We start from the raw sequence: 19,311 nt of genomic DNA on the forward strand, positions 1-19,311 counted from the left end.
TCCTCCACATCCCCGCCTTCTCTCACACCCACGGTCGTCCCTCCCAACAACCCCCTGCCAGGAACTAACTCTTCAGTAAATGAAATTACATCTTGCCGCACGTGACAGAGCCGTCTCGCACCAAAGAAGCGGCACACCTTCGCCGACAACATTGCCCTGGCAGCACCAGTCGCTGACGTGCGCTTCAGTGATAACAAACATCGTTCTCGCCTTTTTTTTCATACATTATGCGGGAAGCTTTAATTGCTTGTCAGACGAGAGGGTAGCAGAAAAGGAATACGGTGCAAAAGAAGATGAGGTGGTCGGGTGGAGGAAACCGGATTTGTTTGCTAGGTAACTCGGCTTAATTACCTGTATTTAGAGAGCAGAGTAACAGCCCTCGTTATCCGACCAAAAAAAAAAAAGTGCGTGTGTATGCTTGCGCGCGTGTGTGTGTGTGTGTGAGAGAGAAAAAAATAGTGCGTGTGTGTGTGTGCTTGTGTGAGAGAGAGTGAGAGAAAACTGAAGACTAGTTTGTCAGAGGGTTGGACAAGGTAAAAGGTGGATAACTATCGAGGGTTGCACAGGAGTCGCGGCACCTTGCGTAGGGAGGAAGTCGGGGGCTGCGCACGCGCGTGCGGCCGGCGGAGGGCTCATTACGCAGCAGTGGTAGACAGCTGGCCCAAGCCCCGGCCTGCCGCTAACGATGCTGTAATAAGGCCGGGCTCATAACTGGCCTCTCCGCGGACTAATTTGTTCGCGTAAAGATAAACTGACAACGAGCCGCTTCGCTCATTAGGGGCGCCCAGCCCGCTCTCGGGGGGCAGAGAGGCACGGCTGAGCTCGCGCGACACCTACCGCTGGGAAATTGGGATAATTTTATAAGCAAACACACTGCCTGAGAGTCCTTGCCATGCTTGCTGACGTCCAGAGGAAGTTGCACTCACTCACTCACTGGGTATTGGTTAATGTCTACATCAAGTCTGCCACGAGCTGTAAAATGACTTTCATCAGTTCTTCCTATCCTTGGTCTTACAAAACTCAAGTTTCAATGAATTTCTTTCTAATTTTTTTCTGTACTCTCACAGAATTGTTTCTATTTCAATTTATTGGAAGGTTGAGTTCGTGTATGAGTAGCGGGTGTTTGGGTGGTGAAAATGTGTGACTGGGAGGAACGGGTATCGTACGGTTGGTACTAACCATCTACGTTTTCTTTTGTTGACCATGGGTCGTGTTTTTTTGTTGTTGTTGTTGTTTTTTTTTTTTTTATTTTTTGGTAAAGATGTCATTATTTTATATATTTAGTATTCAGGTCTATTGTAATGGTGCATTAGTAGAAGATCAATCTCCCCCCCCCCTCTCTCTCTGTTGTTAAATTATGTGTTTTTAAGTGTATATATATATCTTGATATATGTGTTTATACAAGTATAGCTGGTCTTGTTTATAATTGGAATATGTTTACAACAATTTTACGATATTCTGTAGTTACTTCGACAGAGGCTCACACCCTTGCTAGAGATAAAAAAGAAAAAAAATTATTAAAAAAGGAGAAACGAATATATTCAGCTGAACTGCGTCAGATTAACCAATTGTTTGGCTTCGTTTCCTTCTCTATTACCATATATGTGTTGATGGCAAACTTGAGTCATTCTCCTCTTTTTTTGGGGTGTAAAACGATATGATTAAATTATGTCGCCCTCTCTATTGATTCCTAGTCGCTTTAAATACGTCGATGACTTTCATGAACTAGAAATTTATTTTACTAATTTTTACTAATCAAAGCTTTTGAGAAGCAGATTAAAATCTGGAAAAAAATTTAATTTCCTTTTAGATACTTATTTTACTATTTTAATTCAGTTTTCAATTTTCTATTGTGAGATAAGCTACCGACATATAACAGGGAGTTTATGCAAGTGCTTTCCCACCTACGCGCGCGCGCACACGTACACACCAATAAATATGATGTGTTTATATATATATATATGTATAGTGCTATCGTTTTGATAGTGTGGTCTTATAATAACATAGAATACTTGAGCTCGAAATGGAAAGATTGTGTGCAAAAGGCGTATGCTGACAAAGAAGCATCCACTGTTTCCCTCCATCGCTCTTTGACCCCCTCCTGTTCCCACCCCGCGTGAGCGAGTGTTGTATCGAGAGACATTTTCAGGTGGAGGTACGATAAAACAAACTGCAGGATAACTCTGTCATTCTGGTCCAAGTTCATCTTTAATTTCTTCCTGTACCTACTTCTAGACTTACGAGAAAACTTTCCTCCTTTCCTCCAGTAAGTGCTTTCAAAACCAAGGAACCCGCTTGTCTGCTGGATCGCCCAAACCAAAGAAAAATGTCCAAAGTGCCACGGAGCACAAAAAACCCCAAAATGCAGATTAGACCGAAGAAAAGGTAGTGTATAGGTCAGTCCGGACGGCAATGGGAATTTCAATCGTCCTTCTTTTATGTGGACCGATCTTTCAGAAGAGAAGGGGTAGGGGGGTGAAGCAGGAGTCCCTTCCGAGGGTCAGAAGGGAAAATAGAATTTACAAACACCAATTTTCTCATATCAGGATATTTTCTGTCTGTCATTTTCCGTGTCAATTATCTTAATAAGCTTGTTCAATCGACGAATCGGCCGCCAGTGGATCGATGCTAACGTTATTGCAAACCGCCCGCTTCTCTCGACGCTGGAATTATCTCCGGGCGGGCCCCTTGCACGCTCTCCACTGCAAGGAGGAAGAAAAAACGCTAGGAGAGGCACGGAGCGCGCTAGTGGTAATTGGAGACGGGCCGGCGGTTGGGCTCCCCCTGCACGCTATTTGTTTTATTGAATTACGTGCACCTCATTGTACAAAATAAATCCTGGTCGGACAGCCAGGCACGGGTAGGGCCTGGGAGACTTTCGGAGGGGAGAGAACGAGGGCCGAGGAGGAGGAGGAGGACGGGTGGTGGGGTATAGCCAGGGGCTGTAATCGGCCTCACTTGCTGGTCGCGCAAGAAAACGGCTGTTTGCGCCGTCGTTAACACCGTGTTCCTCCGCGTCAGACACGGATTCTTTTCTCCTGGCTCCTCCCGTCTTGGGTTGGGGAGGGGTGTAGGGTGGTAGGGGTGGTGGGGTGGGGGAGAAAGTTGTCAGCCTCGTTCCTCCCACTCTTGCATCCTCCCCTACCCCAACAACGCTTTCGCTTTGCCAGCTTTTCAGCCCAACGCGTGTGAGAGAAGTTGCCGCGGCGGCATTCTTTGATTGAAAACTCGGAAAACTTTTCTTTTTCTCTCGCGCCTGTTCGTCGTTCTTTTGAAGGAAGGTAGGTGGGGGGACGGGGGGGTGGGGGGCCGCACGTATGGATTGAGTGACGTCGAACGGTCGGCTTACACCTTCCAACCTCCATCCCACCACATACTCTCCTGTTCTATGTCCTCCTGCTATCGCCCCTCCAACTCCCTCCACCCCTAACCTTTGTCCCCCACTCCTCTGTACCCAATTCTCATGAGATTACTACGAAAACTCACTTGTGAAATTTGATAGTTCCGCTTTTTAGGAACTTTGATCTTGATGAGCCTGATGGCGATGATGGCAAGGATAGGATGATAACATGATGACAATCCTGAGTAAAAGTAGTAATCGTGAAAACAACAGCGATACCGACAATGAGAAATAATGATGATAATCTTTCAGCAGGGAGGAAGATGGAGGGAGGAAGATGGAGGGAGGGAACTTTTCCTTTATTCTTATTTGATCTTGAACTGTTGGGTCACTGTACTTCAGAAACGGTTTCTTACAAATATCAGGAGTCGTTCAAATATATTTATAATTATTTATTGTCTTATAATGGAGGGGGTGGATGGGCGGGGGATGACGCTCCCACGGTACCGGATTGCCCAAACGATATCCCACAAACAGTCGTACCGGGAGAATTCAACCTCCTTTACAGAACAGAAGGAAAGAAAGAATGAGAGAGAATAAGAAAAAAGTGTTGCTGGACACCTCGCTACCCGGTATAAACAGTTGTTCTTTTTACCTAGTGTACTTGCGCCACAAACAATTAAACACAAACTCAAACCTAACGAGGCTGAAGTTCTCCCTCCAGCTTTCCTCGCAGCCGTTCTCAAGACACGTGATTGTCGTCGCAACATCTCTGTCTCTTCCAAGGTGAAAGGGTTATAAGAGAGAGACAGAGTGAGCCACGTGTTTCCTTTGTTGTTATTTACATGTTCCGGATGTCGCAATTTTGTGGTGCGCGCCTTCCTTCCGCTGACCGACCAGTCAAACAATGCGCTTGGTCACGTGGTCAGAAGACAGAAAGAAGACAGCAAACTTCATGTCAGGAGATCTGAGACGAAAATGGTGGAAGAAACTTTAAATGCGAATCAGACGAAGGACCCGACTCCCCAAACATATGATTGTCTGGCATCCCATGCTCCCCTCTGCGCCAAACACTTTCAACAAAGTCGCTCCATGGGACATGTCCATGCACAACTTCCCCACCATCATCTTCCTTCTGTTTCCTTCCACTTTTTCTACACACAAAGCCTTATGGGTAATGCGGACATTCCTGCTCTGGAAGACCGCCGAGCGATGCCTAACCGAGTTAGAGGTGTAGGATGCAGATAACAATTGCCAGTGAAAAGGGCGAAGGGAACATTTTTCAGGAGATTGATCGAACAATTAAACTTTATGCAGAGTAACATTATGGGGAGAGGAAGTTGTGGGTAAGGAAGGGGGAATTTGGTGGGAGGGTAACAAGAAAATGAAAATGAACACCAGAAACGAGAGAAGAAAAAAATGGAGATGGTGGAAAGAGTGATTGGCTCTCGAGTTTAGTGGTCACCATGCGGATACTGTTTTGCCACAAAGGGAGAGGACGAGAAGCCGGCCAGCTCGGAATGATTACCCCAATTAATAAGTAGTCGGGTAGCCGGGTTGCAGAGACGAAGAGGAATAATTGGTGAAGGGGAAGCGAGGGTTCCCTTCCCCCATCTGCTAGCCTGCGCGCGCATCTTCTCTAATTTGAAATGGACCCCGGACAGGCGGCAGCGGCTAGTTGGATTTTGTGGGCAAACTACATCAGGTTGATGAGAGTTGTGCTCGCCGGAGCGTGGGAGGGACAAATAAAGCTGTTCGGTCGATGAGATTGGTGAGGGTTGGGGGTAGGGGAGATGAGGAGTGAGCAAAGAAAGGAGAGAAGCTGGAATGGATGAAACCTGGAGTTGACGAGAGTTTGTTGTCCGCCACAGGAGATGTGCGAGAAAATGAAGAAAATCTGCAAAGAAAACTGCAATGAAAGACAGAAAGAAAGAAGAGGCAGAAGACAAAGCAAAAACACATAGTCAAATACAGACGAAAAAAAGAATGAAAATTAAGAAAGAAATTAAGAACGTAAGTAGAGAGAAAGAGAGAGAAAGCGGGACATTGAAAGAGAGAAAACAGAACAGAAAGAAAGTCTAACAAGAGAACGAAAAAAGTCAGACAAAATAAAATAAATTTTTTACTTGGTTCTGCTTTATCATATTTTCTCATCCTAAAATAAATAGTAATTCATCTTGGTGACATGCTGTCGTAGATTAAAAGTAAACTGGGGGATAACATGATTTATCGACTCCTCCGCTGGCTGTCTTCCTCGTGGATGGTCCCTCCCCACATACAAACAACGTATGCACACACACACAAACCAGATTCCCGTGTATACACACACACACACTGCGTACTGCAGGACTACTTCCGGAGTCCATTGTGCCCTCCCAACAGTTTCTCTGTTGTCGTAGGTGTCATAGCAACTCTGTTCTCGATCTCTATTTTATTTCTCCCTCTGTCACCTACATCGACTGTAACCTTCATCTATGCTTGCCGACATCCGTGTAATATGAACTTGATTTTTCAACGGATTTTTTTTTGAAAAATTAAACAATGCTTTATTTACTGTTGAGTAATATAAATCCACTATTATTTATAGCTAGACAAGGCATGGCAACGCTCGGCTTCGTTATGACAATGTAAAGGGCTTCTTTTCGATTCTTGTCATTTCAGTTGGTCAAGGGCGCCATGCAAGAACCAAACGAGTAATGCGTATGTAAATTTAATATACTCTGAAACCTTATAATAATGTAAAATAAAAATAAGTATTGATTAAAAAATACTCCAAATGAAAAAGGTAGTCAAATATTCCCTTACGATACCCAGATAAGGTAACCTGGCATTCTGCTCTATTTTGGGCAGATTTCCCTGAAGACACTCACCAGACAGCCTTGACCTAACCTGACCATCTGCAGCAACAGAGCGCCATCTCGCAGGACCGCAACCTTGTTAACTAAAGAGGAGGTAATCTCGCGCCTGGAAGCGCCAAGTCGCTCGCCAAACTGATTTTAAGTGCAGCCTTCATCTAGACCGACAGCAACGGACACAAGCAGTCATTAAAGCAATTACACAACAGCCGCCTACAGTTGCCACGCCGCTCGTGGCCAGACACAAAGGTGTTAAGTGATGGGGCCGGCTGCACGAAGGTGGCATGGCGATATCTACCATCGGATACCGCGTGGACCTGCGAGAGTTACAGGTTCTACTCCTGGCGGTGATGTTAATAGGAGTCAAGTGCAAACCCGAGCACAAATGGCTCCAGGAACTCTACAACTGCCGTCAACTAAATGCTTTGAATGTCCGTGGTAATGGTAAAAGCTGCATGCTTCTCAGAGAGCAAAGTCTGCTTCAGCAAAAAAAAAAAAAAAAATTAAAAAAAGAGTAAAAAAGCTAGTTTTTTTCAGCAGTTTCGAATCTGCTGGCAAAATCAAGTGAATTACTTATTTTTAATATTTTATTTTTATTTTATTTCTGTTTGCGTTTGTTGATGCTGTGGGACATTAACAGTTCGACAAGTGTTTAGATAAAACTTTCTTAAACAGTTGGACATCTTCCACCAAGACGCACCCACCTCGAGAGAGAGAAAGACAGAGGGAAACAGAGAGAGAGAGAAATCTTGCATTGAACATTACTCTGCCGTTAAGAAAAATACACCAACATTTAAAACTTAGCCAAGTGTCAAAGAAGACTTCTAGTTTGTTCTTGGACAAGTCCGTCAGCAACCAAAGAAATGTCTGTTATAACCGTTGTCATGTATTTGCCTTCATTGCACTTTTGGAGTGATTGTTAGATTTTCTGTTTTGAGATAGGTGGGTGAGTTGAGCAGTTTGCGAATGAACACGAAATCCCACATCACCTCCACCACCATCACTACTCGCCTTCTTGCAGTTTTCTTTATCACTGGAAATCTGAGCAGCCATCTTGCTTCCATGCTCTGGCAGCAGCTTTCCGCTTGGTAGCTCTCCTATCAGCGAAGAGCCGAAAAGATCTGAGTATCTCACCCTCATGAGCTTTGTTCTCATCAAGACCATCCCCAACCTTTGTTATCTGCGATGTTATCATACTATTAGAAAAACAGCGCGTATTCTTGCTGGTATAATCGGGTTTATGTACACCCGTAAATCCACAGCTTCGTTACACCCTGACAATTTCTTTTGGGGAAGGGAGCTAGAGGAGGTTTGGGGGTTGATGATCCGAGGTTTTACAGTTACCAGAGCTAGGTACCTGGCCATAGAGATAGCCGAGGGCTGGTGTCGCTGACAGTTACAAATGGATTTCCTTTTTCCGTGGGGTAGAAAAACTGTTATACTGTCAATGTCAGATGCCAGTACCCACGATAACAACTGTAATCAGAGAGCCAAGGTATTTTAAAAGCGCACTTGCTTCAAAGTTTTCGCAGTAGGGTGGCAGTATATATCAGATAAGACAGAAATATTTATGAGTTGTTTTGTGAACTCCCTTTTTCCCTTTAACTTGCGATGACTCTATGTGATATCACTCTCTTTGTATATGTGTGTGTGTATATTGTGTTATACAGATGGTTGCTGCTTATGTGTGTTTGTTTGTTTGCTTGTTTTGAAGCTTGTTCTTATGAATTCCTTTTCCTTTCCAGATGGTGAATTACATTTTATGTCCTGAATATTAACAAGTTATATTTTCTCAAACTAAATGTCACGACAAAATCCGCCTAAGATGCTTCGTATGGGTTAATTATATACCTGTAATTAACCTACAGCTCTCCCATCACCTGTGACAACCCAAACATATTAATTCACAGTTCTGACACCTGTGTTGTCAGCGTTTTTAAAACCTTGGAGAAGTAGTATCTCTCATTAAACTTTACCCAATCATTAGGGAAAAATGTATCCCATTAATCTTTAATCACGGTTCTCTACTTTTCGGCCGATTTTCCTAAGTAATATTTCAAAATTAAATTTATATTTAGTTTTTTTTTTTGCTTTTTTAAATCCTACTTTATCTATGTAAGAGATTTCATTTGCATTTATTTTTCGTGTGTCTGATTCTTTTTTTTAGCTTTCCTCTTGTCCCTTCGTCTGTCTCCTCCTATCTTCTGGATTAATCTCTTCGTTTCGCAGATTTTTCCAGATGAAAGATGATCAGATCCGAAAAGTAACTTGAAAGTCATCTCCCTTTTTTCCTCTTCCCGTGAAAGAATTCAGATAAAAGTTGCGATACTGGAGGCAAATAATTAATCCCTTGTTTCCTTGTTCTCGTCGCCGAGCCTGGCGTCTGTCGTCTGCAGTCTGTGGGCACAGCTGCCGCGCCTAACGAGATCCGAACCCGGATGTAGTGGCCTGGTTAAACACTCGTAAGTGCGCCTGCGCAGACCAGCCATCCATCATCGATAGCCCACTAAATATTTTGACGGGATGGACAAGAACCAAAGGCAAGGTCCGTGCTGATGGAGGTCGACATGTCTAATGAAATGGCCGATTAAATCAGCCCAATTACAGTTTAACGATCATCTTTTTTCGAGCGAATGATCCGTCCCGTCAATCAAGACCTTTTTTTTTTATTATTGAAGAACGGAGGACATGAAGCCAGAGCTGGTTATCGCTGCCCCATCTTGTACGCGCATGCGCACATGGGTCTGCGGTTTGGATGACTGCGTAACGTTGATGACACGGACGCTGATAAGTGATCGGCAAGTGCTACGTGGCATGGGCTGGGTTTATGACGATTACACTGGAACCTTTGAATACTGGGTTTTGATTGACATCTAACGGATCAGATAGGACCAGCCAAATGCTTTATGTAAGCGTTCATGATGTGAATAACTTTGAGTAGTTACAAAACTTTGTTTTCAAAATGTCCGCAGTAGCCCTGAATGACTAAATGCGGTTGGGATTAATTGGTTGGAATTGATCAACAAATTCTAATTAAAAAAAAAATAAACCGTTAACTTTATCTTGCGTGGATTAAGATTAAGTACAACAGGTGGAACTTATTGAAAGTTTCTTTAAGAATGTAAACATTTCACAAATAATTTATTCTAACCTACCTGTCCCATTGTTCTCCATGATCTGTCTAAAGAGTTTCCCCATTGTATAAATTACACTTGCACAATGCATTTAAATACAGCAAAAAGCTGTGGTAATGGTTTGTAGAAGAGTGTTCAATGCAAAATATTGTTTCCAAACTGGTGGCCGCAAGCTAAGATAAAGACAGATGCAGCTTGTATACCTTGCCAACCGATTTCTGAGAGATGGATGGGATGAGGAGGAGGGGAGGTGATGTGGTGGCGGTGAAGAGAATCAAGCAGCTGGCTTCCCCAGGATCGGTGAGGAGCTAACAACAGACCATGTGGGATGTATCTGGAAGGTTTTTCTCGGCTCTGACTTCCGGCAGTGTGTCGGCGATAATGTTTAGACAATGATTCCAATGAAGCCATTAAGAAGGCGACAGGAGCCAGGCGAAATGCCTCGGGTGCATCTTGTCATCGTCTGGTACTGCTAATAAACAAGACCCCACAGGCGACCTCTGTAGGTAGAACAGGGAGGGGTGGAGAGAGAGAGAAAGAGAGAGTGTATGTGAGAGAGAGAGAGGGGGAGGGTGATGCTATGTTATGAGGCTACAGATCACACCTTGCATGCTAGGCAGTCACGTGAAGACTTTGACGGTCGGAGGACGAGTTTACGATGTGACGAGGTATCAGCCGAGCCTAACGGTGCTGAGGTTTAGTATCGCGAGATGCCGCGTGACAAGGAGGCGATCAGAGACGATGATTAGAGGAGAATCTAAACGAAACTCGCTTGTCACTTTCATGGCTGAGGAGGAGGGCGCTTGGGGTCACCTCTGCTAGCAGTATATAAAATGCGAGGCGGAGATTTTGTTTATGAATCACATACCGTTCAAGCCATGGTATCTTGCAATAAGATGTTTTTGGAACCCAAGGAGTGGAGGTCTGAAGGGAAAAACCGAAATATGAAGCCCTTACCGCAAGTATAGAACCTCTGGACAGAAGACATATACAGATGCGCATGTGTCTCGGGACCTCAAGGTGTGTCTAGCCCTTTAACATCATCGTAGATAGGTATAATCATCAGAAAGCAAGATATGTTTCTGTTAACAGAAATGAAGCATAAAGTCATCTCTACACTTTAGCTTGGCATTATATCTCCAAAGTCTTTCACTTAACTGTTGTGTGATTAGTGGAAGAACTACATATCTCAGACTTTCCACTTCTTCCCTTTTCTTTGAAGTAAGTTTAAAAAAAAAGCGGTCGAGGTAAAGGTGGTTAGAACTTTGAAGCCGATTCAATCAAAGCTTACACGGACAAATTGTCCACGCTCACCCTGAAGATGTGGAATAAAAATTATCAGGAAATGTAAAAGACAGCAGAAGGCACTTTACACGCTGCACCACTTACTGTCACAGATTACAGTTTGCGGTCACTAAGGGAGATAACCCGTTCGTTTCTCCTTACCTATAATGAGAGTCAGTGTACAAAGGGAGACCACCAAACGCCTTTTCTAGGTTTGGTAAATATCTTAGTCACATCACCAGTTCAGAATGAAAATTTTTTTGACATTGTGCGTAGAGACACTTGTGGACAAAACGTTGTCATCATCTTTTTGATGTCGAAACATCACAGATCTCTTACCTGGCGCCGGTCTTCCACCTGAATCCTCACCTTTTCCTTCTTTTCCCTCCCCTTTCTCCACCTCCGCCTCCGGTTGCTTCGCTCCCTTTTCCCAAACTTTTCCTGCACCTCTCTTCCCTTCCACCCTCGCAGTGGAATCGAACAACCAGCATGATTCTTGGCGTAGTTCCTTTTCACGTGGGTCATTACCAGCTTTGGTGTGGTCCTGGGCTGAAAGGCCAGCCGTATAATTTGCGACGAACGACTAGAGTCAGGTAACTCAAACACAACGCTAATCTCTGTATCGCCGCCATTGATTAACTATATTCATCCGACATTGACACTCTTTGAGCGAATGGTCCGTAAATTAAAAAAAGAAAAAATCCACCCATGACCGATGGCGGAATCGAGGCGGTAATTATTCTGACTGCTCTCTCTTTGGCCCGACAACCCTCAACCCCACCCACCCCTCCACCCCTTTCATTTCTCCTCCTGTCCCTGCATCGGCGTGAGCCGGGCTTTGTAGGGCTTCCAGAATTTTCGTTTCAAAAGCTTACATGCGGGCCCGCATTTCTGGAAGTGAGAATGGCCAGAGAGAAATGGAGGAAAAAAAGAGAAGGGGTCGGGTTAGGGGAAGGGAGGTAACCCACGCGCGAGCGTGCCTGGTTCTTTGATTTTCTGACAGGTCTGGCAAGAAGGATCAGACGCCAGAACCGATCCAAACGGTAAATCAAGCGAGCCCGCGGGCTAATAAAACCCCCGCGCTTGACTCGATTACCGCTAATTACACGCAGCCCAGAACGGGCGGGTAATTGTGGCTGTTTGGATAGACTTGACGCGGGCGGTGGCGTGCGCTGCGGCGAGAGTAGCGTCCCTTTACTCACGCTCTCCACTTCCGTCCCACCTCCTCCTCCTCCTCCACCATCACTACCACCACCACCACTACCACCATCACCACCACCACCACTACCAACCCTTGACGAAACTTGCGATTCGAGTTAATTCGATTGTTCGAGAGGAAAAATCGAAAGAGGGGAGAAAAATTAGTAGTGGTGGAGGTGCTGGCGGGGATGAAGGTGGCGCTGGCGGGAGAGTTTGATAATTGCCCATATCAACCAGGTTAGCACGCAGGCTGTTCACTGCTGTTAGCCGCTAGGAGCAGAAAAGCGTGATGACTGGCAGGATGAAAAAGATGGCGAGGGTAGAAGCTGTGGGTCTTGGTTGCCTAACGTGTAGCTGTAATTCTATTCTGCTTTATCTTGAAGTAAGCAGAGACAGTGACAGCGAAAAAGGTGTTAACCGGGACAAGGAAAACAAAAACGACAATGACAAACATGAAAACAATTGCAATGATGAAAGCAATGATAAAGTCAATGTCAACGACAATGTCTATGACAATACTTTATTACCGAGGGCCATACGACGAGCAGTAATACTAATTAGAATAAATTGTGAAAAGAAAGATTCGGACGGGTGTCGAGTTGGGTGGCTTCAGTTTGCAGAAAGTGTGCCACTCTCGTGGTAACTGTGGTAAAAAGTAGGACAGGACCGCGCTCAGGATGTTTAATAATGAAGGTCTGACTCAGGTTACTCAACTTCCATGGCTGAAACAAGAGATCAACGACTTCTTTGCTCGCTTCCTCGTTCGCTTTCCCTGGTCTGTTGATCGCATTCTCACTTTACACACACCATTGTATCTACATTGTTTTCTGTAAATTTCTTTTAAAAATGAAATATATTAATCCTAAAAAGTTTATAAATATTACCGTACGTATTGATATTTTAACTCATAAACCTGTTTACTCGATATCGTGCTCTAGCCGTGTAAATCGGTTAACTCGCTAGGGAGAGCAGAGTTATTTTTTTAAAGGAAAAGCTAGGGGTTCAAACCCGAAGAGATAGATATAATCTACTTCGATATCCGTCGGACGCAGCGAACTTTCTCCTACTAAATCCAGCTGTGGAGCAGCTACTTAATCGACTTCATAAAAGGTTGGGAAGGTGACTAAAAGAGGAAGAGAAGATAGATGAGGGTTATTAGTGTTTTATTCTGAGCCAGTAGCTATTCCACGGCAAAGCAGACGGGCTCGTAAACAGGTACCACATGTAGATAAAAAAAAAAAAGTACCCGAGACGAGATCTGAACCGACGCCAACTAATCCTCGGTGTATTGGTGACAGGCGCTAACCGTTGTACCACCTGACCGCCCAAGTGAGAGGAGATGGGCTCCATCCCTAAAGCAAGCTCCGAATCAAGCAAGGGCGGTCACACCTCCCACACCTCATTCCATTACGACAGTCATGTCACGTGACATTATTATTTAGAGACAAGTCCCTACAACAAACGTCCGTTAGTTTTTAATAAAGACAGCTTTGATTAAGTCGTAGCACAGTTATTTCCCCTGCTGACGTTCCTAGGTGGAGGAAGTGGCGTCAGTCAGGTGTCGCGAGGACTCGCAGAACGCGCAGCTCGCGGCACGCGTCACTGAATGCTCTAGCAGCGCCATCTGTGAAAGAGCGCGTGCGAACGCCAGCACGCGTGGAATCGCACGCACGTGCGAACAATTCAGAGGGCTGCTGTCACGAATTAAATGCAGCGGATCCGACAAAATCATTGGCATGTCCTCCGATCCCTTCCATCCATGCAATACACACACGGACATGCACACACACGCACACGCGCGCACGCACACACACACACTTATTCTTTGTCTTTCCTTTCTCACCCCAACAAATTACTGATTCTCTTTGCGTTGAGTAACTTGGGATTGAGGCTGATGACAAGGAAGATGGTGGGAAGGAGATACAATTTTCTAGGTAGCCAAAGCATAGTAAGCTTGTTGTTACTTACTTCTGACTGGTTTAGATAACAACAACGACACTGTTTCAGTGACAGGGTATATAAAAGTAAAATGCTACCAATGTGCTGTTTGTTAACCAATTCAAATTAAAACGGAATGCGAGAATAGTCAGTTTTGTTTCTCTAAATGCCAAAGGAGCCAAAGAGTTCTTCCCGTTTAGGTGGTCTTCAACCGAAGGAATTGGAATGGATACTGTTGGGGTAATTTTATCTCAGATATGTATACTCTGAAGGAATATATAGTAATTTGCTGATCTCACCGCTATCACGTGGTCAAACAGCAAAGAAATTTAAAAAAAGGACACAATTCATTTTTGAATACAAATTACGGACGAGATGGAACAAGTAAACAAGATGCTTACTTAACTAAAGAAATGAAGTGTTTTATGCAATATATATTGTATATTCAATAGGTTAATTTATTTAGATTGTTTTCAACCCCCGAGAAAACTGTCTTTTGCTGGGTGAACAACAGTCTGAAGTATAAGCCTGAGAAGGAGAGTGAGGTTCACCTTGCACATGGCTTCTGAAATTTGCACACATGGTCGAGCCATGAGGCATTGTAAAAAGCTAATGGACAGAGCGCTATGTTCCGCTAAATTCTCAGCAAATTTATGTTTATTTTATTTTTATGTTAACGACAGGGTTACTCAATGCACGCTGTCAAGATACATTGCTGGGGCAAAATATGTGGAGCGACACATTTCTCAGGTCACATCGAGTGATCATCTCCCTCTCTCTCTCACACACACATACATAAAAGAAGAAAAAAAAAAGGGAGACGAAAGATAAGATCAGAGAAAGAGAAGGGGAATAGAAAAGGAAGAAAAGAAGAAAAAAGACAATAAAGAGGAAAAATAGAATAAGGAAAGTAAGAAAGAGCAGTAGAAGAAAACAACGGTAAAAGAAAGAGAAGTGCAAGAGAAGGACACGAATAATGAACATTTATAAAGCTCTTTTTCAATAATATTCTCAGAACGCTTTATATATGTATATATACTAAAGTAAACAGAATAACTAGCAGCCATGCATTGATAATCAGATATACCAGACATGCGCACTTCTACCTACAACAGGTAAACACAGACACGTTCTGCACGTCCAGGGGACAGGGTATGAATGCTCTATTCTGAAAAGACACGTATTGAGTTTAAATAAATACAAGAGAAAACTTGTAAAAAAGTTAAAGAAGAGGGCAACAAGAAAAAGAAGACCAAGAAAACAAAGAAGTAGGAGAGAATAGCAAGAGGACACAAATAAATCGAAGTAGAAGAGACCGAAAGGTAATAAGGTAATAAAACAAGAAGTAGGAGGACAATAAGAAAATGAAGGACAAGACCAAGAGGAAAGAGAAAGACAAGAGAAAGGGGAAATGAATTAAAAAGAATCCAGCCAGAAAGGGAGCAGACCAGGCGAGAAAGCCGCGCATTCTGTCCGTGTTCATCTGCCACGTGCCTCCCCCTCGCTGGCCGCCTGCAGGACAGACGGCTATGGATTAGAGGCTGGACGCGGTCGAAGCAATTACACTCCATTTTCTGTCGATTAGATTAAAGCTTTTATTGACAAAACTTGCCCAGCACCGTGGCCGGTTCCTTATCAACACGAGCCCGCCGTAATGAAGGCTGCTCTGCCTCTGTGCTTGATAAGGACGGCTTGCGAAACGTGTAGCTGACGCACTCCACGACGAGTGTTGGACGAAAACGTTAGAGCCGAGCGTTAAGGGTGGGGTGGAGCGGGGTGGAACCGAGGGTATAAGGGTTGAGGTAACACGCGCGTGGGGGTTCAGAGAAGGAAAGAACGATTTAGAGGTAGGGTTGGCAGTAAAATTGGAATTCTGGGCAATAGGGGTCTTTGGTTAATTAAGTTGCTTGAAGAGTGTTGTGCGGGGCCGCGGAACGGAGGAAGAACCAGGAAGAGAAAATTGGAGAGCCCCGGAGGTATTCACAGAAGGCCGGTGGAAAAGCGTCCACCATTCAACGTCCCGCAACAGGCGTAGGACAGGGGGGACGAGGGCGACTTACGGCCAGAGCAGAGGCAGGAAATAAGAAAATAAATTGAAGGGGAAAAGACTGTTGTTACTCGCTTCTTGGTGAGTTTGCATTGAACCTCAATTACACAGAATTGCTGGAGGGGAGAGAAACAATTTCCAGGGTTTCTGGTCTGCGAGGTCCGGAGACCAAAGAGGGTCAGGGGGTGGAGCTGAGCTTCATTCACATAGCAACAGTTCTGCGAGAGCGCCGTTCGCTGTGCATCTGTGAGCTCATTACAGATGCTGTTTACCTTCTTGAAACTTAATCACATCAAATACCCTCGACCCTTGCTTAGAGTGCCCTCCCTTGCCGTCTCAGACAACCGCTTTCCCGTCCATCCCATCCAGCTCCCAATTCGTATTCCGTGCAAATTATTCAGCCTTCAAAGGGGGGAAGAGGACTTTGAAGAGAGAGATCCTTTGTTCTGCCAGAGTTCCGTTTGACCTAAGTCTTCAATGTCCCTTTTCGTGGACTATGGCAATGATGCAAGCTATAATGACTATTTTCACGAAACACTGCCACCAGCCCGCTCTTCAGGCACGTGCCACACCCTCAAATAGTTCTAATGTGGGTTAGCTTACACGAGGGCTTGTATCATCTTTTCAGTACATCTTGCGCCTATACATTACAGACGGAAACAGGCTTTTATGTACACTTTAACGCATCATCGACGGGATATGAACTTTCAGGCAATGCAGGAAAACGAGGCAGTTTGTGGAGGATTACCTGGCTTGCTGTAAGGTAACTGCTGTTTTGATTAGAAAAGTAAACAGACAACGTTGATGAGTTTTGTCTCGGCTTGTGTCTACGCGTGCTTGATTGTTTATTATAGCTTCCAGCCCGGCATTAAGCACGCGCACAGCCACTGTTTATGCCGGGTGATGAGCGGAAGTAGCAGATTAAATTATCTTGGAAATCAACATTGGTAAGGATATAAAAATTAAGGGACCTGATTGAGCCGACGTGTACGTATGGCACACGAAGAGACAAACGAGCGGACATACACATGGGAAGAAAACTAAGAAGATTAACAAACGGAGAGATAGAGAGACAAAAAAAACAAAAACAAAAAAACAAAAAACAAAAACAAAAAACAAAGCAAAAAACTAATAAAACACCCACAAAAGAAAAAAAAAACCCAAACCAAAAAAACAAACAAAACCCCCCAAAACAAACAAACCACAGACAGGCAAGCAGACAAACGTAATAGAATGCGACCATTGGATAGATAGGTGACTATATAGACTAGGTAGACACTTGACTAGGGAGATACTTGACTAGATAGCTCCGTGACTGGGTAGATACTGAACTAGATTGATAGATGTATCAGATCCTGTAGTTGCCCACGCACGGTCCTCCAGTGTACATTCCGCACCCACAGAAGTCTGGCGGTCTGCGAGTTCGGCCTGTTTGCAATTTCACGCCGCTGTGTTCCGTGTGTGATGGGGAATTTATGAGTCTGTCTCCTGAGAATTTAGTGCTGGTGGAAGCATCTGCCATTTTTCTTTCATTCGATGTTTTTTCATGTTTTGAGCCATCTGTAGATTAGCTTGTTCCCTTAATATTCATGTATTTACTCTGTTCCTCCATTGGGACGTATCGGGGTGATGGAGGCAACCAACAGCTGCAAGTCTCTCGATGGGTAGGACAACAACGGGAGGATTTAATCCTCTAAGTTTTTATTCGATTTTGTTTTTGAACGAATGGTTGCGAACAAAGTTGTCGCTTTTGATGGTGAATGGATATTATTATCACAATTGTCGGCGGTGCTGGTGCTGGTGTTGATGCTAGTGCTGTGAGTTGATGTTGCGACGGGCTCATCCCGTTTTTCTCCCTTTGCAGCGACGACCTTTTCGCGAAGCCATTGCTACGGCAACGGTCAAGGCTGGCAAAGAGGGTTAGTTCCCTTGAGTCCACGACGATGTTGGGCGGAAATTGGTTTTTCTTTGTGGAGCTCTTCAGTCCGAGAATGACGTTTTCCCCTCCAACAACGATGGATACTTTTATGATTCAACGAAACTCAATACCAAGCCAGTACCGTTAGAAAATTCTGCACAACTACCGCCAGCCATCCTTACAATTAAAAAATAATGAACAATTTTATCGATTAGCTATTCGTATTGTAGTTGGCTCTCACAGGACCCACAAAGGAATGACAGCCTCCCTCTTCAAACGGCTGTTACAGGCGCAGCTTAATCATGTAGTTGGTTATAGTATGATGAGACGGACACGCAGACTGTGTAATGTGCGTATTCTTGTTATCAATAATGGATTCACATCGACAAAAGCAGGGAAGCCACTCAGCGATCATACTTTGGACAGGGGACGTCACTGGCGAAAAGCTTTGACATATCATTATGTAGATCGTCGTTTTGTTATCGCCCACACTTTTTTCCCCCTTTTAAAAATTACTGAAAAAAAATGTCTGGCAGCTTGCCCAGAAAATTCTCAGTAGATGAGTTTTTTCTATCTATCAAACATCCACTCTTCCATACATCTATCCTATTATCCTTTTTTTTGTTTTGTATTGTTTTCTCTGTCCTCTCCCTATACCCCTTCTCTACCCTTATCTTCTGAAGCCCTTCACCATTAAAAAAAAACCCCAACTCCCTTTTCTTTGCCTCATTCTGATCAAAAGTTTTTAATCGTCTGTCCTTCCTCAAAGAAAGAATCAAAATTAGATCAATGCAAAGGCACGCGTCGTTTGTCGCTCATTCCTCACAGCAAAACAACGATAATATCGCGCGTTTGCTCGCGAGAACCAACCGGTCAGCGAACATTCTGCGCCATAAACCACCCAGCAATGGCGGCCTTCTACTTTCATCCACGACACGTAAATGACCGCGGTAGCGCTTATCATCAATTCTAAATGTCATCGCATGCAGAAATCTGAGTTCCCCTGGTGCCAGGAAGTTGACCCGCAAGTCTTGGAGGCCCTGCTTGGGCCTGAGATCGCAGTACTAGCATGTTGCATCATTGGCATGGCTCTTAAAATGACAGAGTCGGGAAAATATACGATCGGGCATTAAAACGGATGTTTGCTGTAATTGAAGGCATTTTGGAGCGTAATTATCGATGTTACTGATTATTAATTGACGAGGCTGCGTGATTTGTTGTCGATAATTTTGTGGGAGACGGTGCAAAAGCGAACGTGACTGACTCTTTAACGAGAGAGATATGAGCGAGGAAGCGAGTGGGCGAGAGAGAGAGCAATTTGTTCGTTCATTTGATCACTCGTGCACGAGTCAGCGAGTGAGTGAGTGAGTGTAAAGACTAGCAGAAAGAAAGATATAAAATAGGTTTACTATTATTATCGTCATACGCATCGTCATCATATAAAAAAGACCAAACGTTTCACACAAATATCTACCACGGCTTAAATGACATGCTATAATAATATGGGTGCCACTAGTCACAAATGTGTCGCTAAAATCTTTACAAAATTACAAACTCGACTTCAACGAGTTAAAATATTGTTTGCATTAAATCT

This window comes from Pomacea canaliculata, linkage group LG11 (assembly GCF_003073045.1).
Source record: "Pomacea canaliculata isolate SZHN2017 linkage group LG11, ASM307304v1, whole genome shotgun sequence".
In the NCBI taxonomy this organism is placed as follows: domain Eukaryota; kingdom Metazoa; phylum Mollusca; class Gastropoda; order Architaenioglossa; family Ampullariidae; genus Pomacea; species Pomacea canaliculata.